Source organism: Phoca vitulina, unplaced genomic scaffold (genome assembly GCF_004348235.1).
Source record: "Phoca vitulina isolate PV1807 unplaced genomic scaffold, GSC_HSeal_1.0 scaffold22, whole genome shotgun sequence".
Lineage (NCBI taxonomy): Eukaryota > Metazoa > Chordata > Mammalia > Carnivora > Phocidae > Phoca > Phoca vitulina.
Window position 1 is genome coordinate 10546151 of NW_022589725.1, and position 6604 is coordinate 10552754.

The 6604-nt window shown below is 38.6% G+C and overlaps 1 protein-coding gene across 1 annotated transcript in view; it reads left to right on the forward strand.

Annotated features, from left to right (window-relative positions):
- MMP24OS (MMP24 opposite strand) overlaps window positions 1-4084 on the forward strand; it is an 85509-nt gene extending 81425 nt beyond the window's left edge. The window contains exon 4 of the mRNA XM_032419389.1: window positions 3715-4084. The gene's annotated coding sequence lies outside the window, so the exon portion shown is untranslated. The remainder of the gene's footprint in view (window positions 1-3714) is intronic.
- Window positions 4085-6604: the final 2520 nt, after the last annotated feature.

Consider the following 6604-nt stretch of genomic DNA (forward strand, 5'->3'; position numbering starts at 1 on the left):
AGAAAGAAAGAAAGAAAGAAAGAAAGAAAGAAAGAAAGAAAGAAAGAAAGAAAAAGAAAGAAAGAAAGAAAGAAAGAAGAAATAATATAATAGGCTTGAGACATTGGTAGTACTTAAGGATGGCCAAAACAGAACAAGTGTTGGGGAGGCAGATGTGATGTGAAGAGGGAGGCAGGAGTCTGATGAAGAGTCTTTCCTGCTATATTAAGGAATTGAGACTTTATCTTGAGGTGATTCTTACCTCCTTCTTTGGCCCCCCAACACCTATTAGAGTAGATGCCACCCTACTCCAGGAAGTCTTTTTTTTTTTTAAGATTTAATTAATTTATTTATTTGAGAGAGAGTTAGTGAGAGAGAGCAGGAGTGGGGGGTTGGGGAGTGGGAGAAGCAGGATCCCCACTGAGCAAGGAGCCCGATGCGGGACTCGATCCCAGGACCCCGGGATCATGACCTGAGCTGAAGGCAGACGCTTAACCAACTGAGCCACCCAGGCACCCCTCTGGGAAGCCTTCCCTAACTTCATACCCACAAGTTTGAGTTGGATATTCCTGCTGTTCTACCATAGCCCTCTCTTTTCGCTCTTCATAGCCCTTAATTATTTCCATGATAATTGTCTGTTTAAGCATCTATCCTCCACACCAAAAGCTGTAGGAGGGCAGGGAATGTGTTTTAACATTTCTGCATCACCAGGCTAGCAGAGTACTTGGCACATAGTAAGTGGTCAATAGATGTTTATTGGGTGAATGAACAAATAAATAGGACATCCAGGGAAGGAAAGAAAATTGTGCCTCACAAAATGCCTGGCACATAATTGGCCCTTAGAAAATTACCTAATCTTTTTTGGGGTGCCTGGGTGGCTCAGTCAGTTAAGAGCTTGACTCTTGATTTTGCCTCAGGTCATGATATCAGGGTCCTGAGATCCAGCCTCACATCAGCTTCCGGCTGAGCAGGAAGTCTGCTTGAGATTCTCTCCCTCTGCCCCTCCCCCCACCCTCTCCCTCTCTCTCCCCCTCAAATAAATAAATAAATAAATAAATAAATAAATAAATCTTTTAAATAAATAAATAAATCTTCTTTAAAAAGGAAATTATCTTTTGTGCCTCAGATTTCTCATCTGGAAAATGGGGATAAAATAGAAATTATCTCAAAGGGGTATCATGGGCCTGTGAATTGCTTAATCGCAGATCTTATATTTAGTGTCAAGGATAATTCTCAGTATGTTAAAAACATCATTCTCATACAAATAAACAGTGAGCATGGGTCAAAGTTTCATTTAGCCCATTAATAAAGGGACTAGCAGGATGACAAAGCCAGTTCAAAATAGAATATAAAAACTGAAGTTTTTATAGTCAATGAAAAAGGAAAACATTGAAAAAATGAGATTGCTAAATTATATACAAAATGGATTAATGTCTTAAAGGGTAATAAAACCATAACCTTTGGGATGTCTTCACTACAGACAGAAAAGGAAATCATCACAGTTTATCATTTTACAGAATTGTAAAATGTTTGGGCACTAACCAGTTGTGTAAATAATGTTAAACTTTTCTTTAGAAGCAGATGACTCTTAAGTAGACTTGCCAGTCAATGCTTTATTATGACATTAAAAGGTCACACAGGGGCGGCTGGCTGGCTCAGTGAGTAAAGCACGCAACTCTTGATCTCCTCTGGGTTGTGAGTTTGAGCCCCACATTGGGTGTAGAGATTACTTAAAAATAAAATCTTAAACAAAAAAAGAAAGGTCACACAGTCATCTTTTTATTTTAGTAACATGTTTCAGGATAGTTTTTCTTAACACTAATAAGTTTAATTTAATAGGTACTAACTGTTGTTAGTAAGGTTCTCAATAAATGTTTGCTGAAAGGATTTTCATTTGATTAGACTTTTTCCTTCTTTCCAACAGCAGAGTTTGGGGCCCTACGGGGCAAGTTGGCTGAGGGGGGAACCCTGCAGGATACCTATGCTCTTCCCTCCCTCAACCCGGGGTGTTATCTGGCTAATTCCGTATCACCAAATAGGCAGAGGGGAGTGTCTGCTTTGGACATCAGCAGAGGAGGCACCCCCACCCCCATAAGGACATATTTTCTTTGAAAGAACTGGATGTTTCTGAAAGGCAGTGAAGTAGACACCATGGAAAAAATCAGAAATGTGTTGAACCACTACCCATTTATTTTTTCCATTTTTTTAGTTTAAGAAATTGTGATAAAATACATATCACATAGGATCTACTATTTAACCATTTTAATGTACAGTTCAGTGGTGTTAAGTACAGTCACGTTGTGCAACCATTACCACCATCCAGGACTCTTCATCTTAAAGAACTGAAACTCTGTACCTGTTAAACAATAACCCATTTCCCTCAACCCAAGCCCCTGGCAACGACCCTTCTACTTTCTGTCTCTACGCATTTGACTACTCTAGGTGCCTCATATAGGTGGGATCATGCAATATTTGTTCTTTTGTGGCTGGCTTATTTAACTTAGCATAATGTCCTCAAGGTTCATCTATGTTATAGCATGTGTCAGAACTTCCTTCCTTTTAAAGGGTGAATAATATTCCATTGTATGTGTATCACATGTTGTTTATCCATTTGTGGATCAGAGGACACTTGCATCATTTCCACCTTTTGCCTACTGCCTCCATTAATTTTATAGTATAGGATTATTTTTGTTTTAAATTGCACGTGAGGGATGGACACCATTTTCAAGGCTTGAGCTCTCAAAGATTTTAATCTGGCCCAGGACCTGGGACTGACCAGATTATGAGACCATCTCTGGTCACTTCTTGATTCTATACTTTTGCCTAAATACACCCAGGATGGCTAGATTTCTCTAGGCAGATTGCCATAGGTCCAAGTTCACTTGGAACAGGAGCATTATAAAACACGTTCTGGGGCTCTGACCAAGGATCATTGTTCTAAATGCATGGACGTGCTGGAGACGGTGGAAATTCAAACATTTCTACAAAGCAACAGATGGAAACTTTCCCAGAGATAAACTAGTTATTTCTTGGCAGTCCCAAAATATGTAGCATACAAGCTCTGCTCTGGGAGTTGGTTGAATCCGCTTGAACCACATGGCCCCCAGCTGCTAGAAAGGGAATTCCCAGATACTTCCTTGCTAAAAGTAGCCAAGAGAACCAGCCCAAAAGAGAACTAAAGTGCCTTGACTTCCAGCTTCAGGGAATTGAACTTCTTACCCTGACTTTCCAGCAAAAAGAAAGGGAATGTTGAATGTAGACTCATATGCAGCTAAAGCCAGAGGACATTGCAGAAGTCAATCAAATCTCTACTTTTTAAATTCTGTATTGGCCTTTTGTCTATACATTTGTCATTAATTTCATCATAGACTGGCGCCAAATCTTGGCTCTACCACTCATTCAATTTTTAAAACCTGTGCTTCTATTTCTTTTAAATCTGTAAAATGATGATAATAATACTGTCTCAGAGGGTTGTGGTGAGGATTAACGGTGTTGATACATGTAAAGTACTAAGAACAGTGCCTGGAACATAGTAAATTGCTATATAAATACTTGCTATTATCAATATATTTTGGCCATTTTCTTATTAGCATTATTATGGTTATTATTCAGATAGAAAATAGTCAAATTTAATTTGGAGTGTCGTCCTATAGTTTTATTTGGCTTTATGATTGTTCCTGGGGGAAAATTCTGCAGTTGATATGTGTGGAATTCTGTTTTCCAATTTTTTTGCAGTAACTCTGCATGAATCATTCTCTCACTATCCAGATACGGAAACTGAATCCCCACAGGGGAAAACAACTTACCCAAGATCACACAGAAATGATAGCTAAACCAGTAATAGAACCAAGGGCTTTTGTCCACTAGTCCAAAGCTCATTCTGCTTGGCACGGAGACCAAGAACATTCACCTTGGGGACTGATACAATCTGAGCATCCTCAAAATCTATTCACCCACAAGAAGACTTGACATTCTATGATTCCAGGCATTCTCCAATAGATATCTTTCCTTTTTATCAAAATTGCAAGCACTTCAAAGGAAAGGACTGTGGCCTGACTACTTCGGAATTTTCATTGTATGCCATGTACTGTCCATCAAACTCTTGAAGGCAGAAATTATTGCCTATAACACCTTGGATTAATAAGGGCAGATGTTCTGATACTATATATAGAATGCCTGAAAGACTCCCCAAAAAACTGCTAGAACTGATAAACAAATTCAGTAAAGTCACAGGATACAAAATCAATCTACAGAAATCTGGTGCATTTCTATACATCAATAATGAAGCAGCAGAAAGAGAAATTAAGAAATTAAGAAAACAATCCCACTTATAACTGCATCAAAAATAATAAAATACCTAGGAATAAACCTAATCAAAGAGGTGAAAGACCTGTATTCTAAAAACTATAAAACATTGATGAAAGAAATTGAAGATGACACAAAGAAATGGAAAGACATTCCATGCTCATGGATTGGAAGAACAAATATTGCTAAAATGTCTGTACTACCCAAAGCAATCTACACATTAATGCAATCCCTATCAAAATACCAAAGGCATTTTTCACAGAGCTAGAACAAACTCTAGAAAGTTTGATTTAACTACTCACAATTTTTCTTTCTTTTTCTAGCTTGATTAAAATGTGCATTTTCTACACTGTCACAGAAAAATACAACCATGATTTATATTTTCACAATTTATGTGGTTTACAGAAAACACCCCAAATAGCCAAAGCAATCTTGGAAAAGAAAAGCAAAGCTGGAGGCATCACAATTCCAGACTTCAAGTTGTGTTACAAAGCTGTAGTAATCAAAACAGTATGGTACTGGCACAAAACAGACATGTAGATCAATGGAACAGAATGGAAAACCGAGAAATGAACCCACAACTATATGGTCACCTAATCTTCGACAAAGTAGGAGAGAATATCCAATGGGAAAAAGAACATCTCCTCAACAAATGGTGTTGGGAAAACTGGACAGCAACATGCAAAAGAATGAAACTGGACCACTTTCTTACACCACACACAAAAATAAATTCAAAATGGATTACAGGCAGTAACTTTTTTTTTTTTTTTTTGAGTAGACTCTATGCCCAGTGCGGGGCTTGAACTCATGACTCCAAGAACAAGAATCACATGCTCTACCAACTGAGCCAGCCAGATGCCCCAGGCAGTGACTTCTTTGACATTAGCCATAGCAACTTCTTTCTAGATATGTCTCCTGAGACAAGGAAAACAAAAGCAAAAATAAAATACTGGAACTACATCAAAATAAAAAGCTTCTACACGAGGGCGCTTGGGTGGCTCAGTTGGTTAAGCGTCTGCCTTCGACTCAGGTGGTGATCTTGGGGTCCTGGGATCAAGTCCCACATAGGGCTCCCTGCTCAGCGGGGAGTCTGCTTCTTCCTCTCCCTCTGCCCCCTGCCCCTGCTGGTGCGCATGCTCTCTCTCTCAAATAAATAAAATCTTTTTTAAAAAAGCTTCTGCATGATATATATATATATATATATATATGATATTACATATATATATGATATTACTCAGCCATAACAAAGAATGAAATCTTGCCATTTGTGACAACATGGATGGAGCTAGAGAGTATTAGGCTAAGCAAAATAAGGCAGAGAAAGACAAATACCATATGTTTTCACTCATATGTAGAATTTAAGAAATAAAACAAATGAGCAAAGGGAAAAAAAAGAGAGAGATACAAACCAAGACACAGACTCTTAACTATAGAGAACAAACTGGTTACCAGAGGGGAGGTGGGTGTGGGGATGGGTGAAGTAGGTAATGAGGATTACGGAGCGCACTTGTGATGAGCACTGGGTGTTGTATAGGACTGTTGAATCACAATATTGTACACCTGAAATTAATAGAACATTGTATGTTAACTAATTGGAATTTAAATAGAAGCTTAAAAAGGAAGAAACGTGGGAAAAAATAGGGGCAGATGCTCAATAAATGGAACTAATAAATACACCCCTCCTTGTTTTTAAAGAGAAATAGGGGGGCAGGGAAGAAAATATTCATTAAGAAATTAATATGTGCCAGTCATTGTGCTGAGAAATTTCCCTTTTTTCCCATTTAATCCCCAGAAATCTTTTATGGCATTGTCAATTCCATTTTCTTTAAAGATTTTATTTATTTATTTGACAGAGAGAGAGACAGCGAGAGAGGGAACACAAGTAGGGGGAGTGGGAGAGGGAGAAGCAGGCTTCCCGCGGAGCAGGGAGCCTGATGTGGGGCTCGATCCCAGGACCCTGGGATCATGACCTGAGCCACCCAGGCGCCCCTGTCAATTCCATTTTTTGATCAGGAAATTAAGGTTCAGACAGGTTAGGCAACTCACTCTGAATCTCTTCACAAGTAAATGTTCAAGTTTGACACTTCTCTGGGGGACTACAACCTTACAGGGTAAGAGGTAGAGTCAGGAGGCAAGAGTCCTAGTGCTTTCAAGAGACTAAAAAAAAGTTTTTTCTCATGAGGGAACCATGAAATCAACCACATAAATTGTGAAAATATAAATCATGGTTGTATTTTTCTGTGACAGCGTAGAAAATGCACATTTTAATCAAGCTAGAAAAAGAAAGAAAAATTATGAGTTCAATCTTGCTCATTAAAAA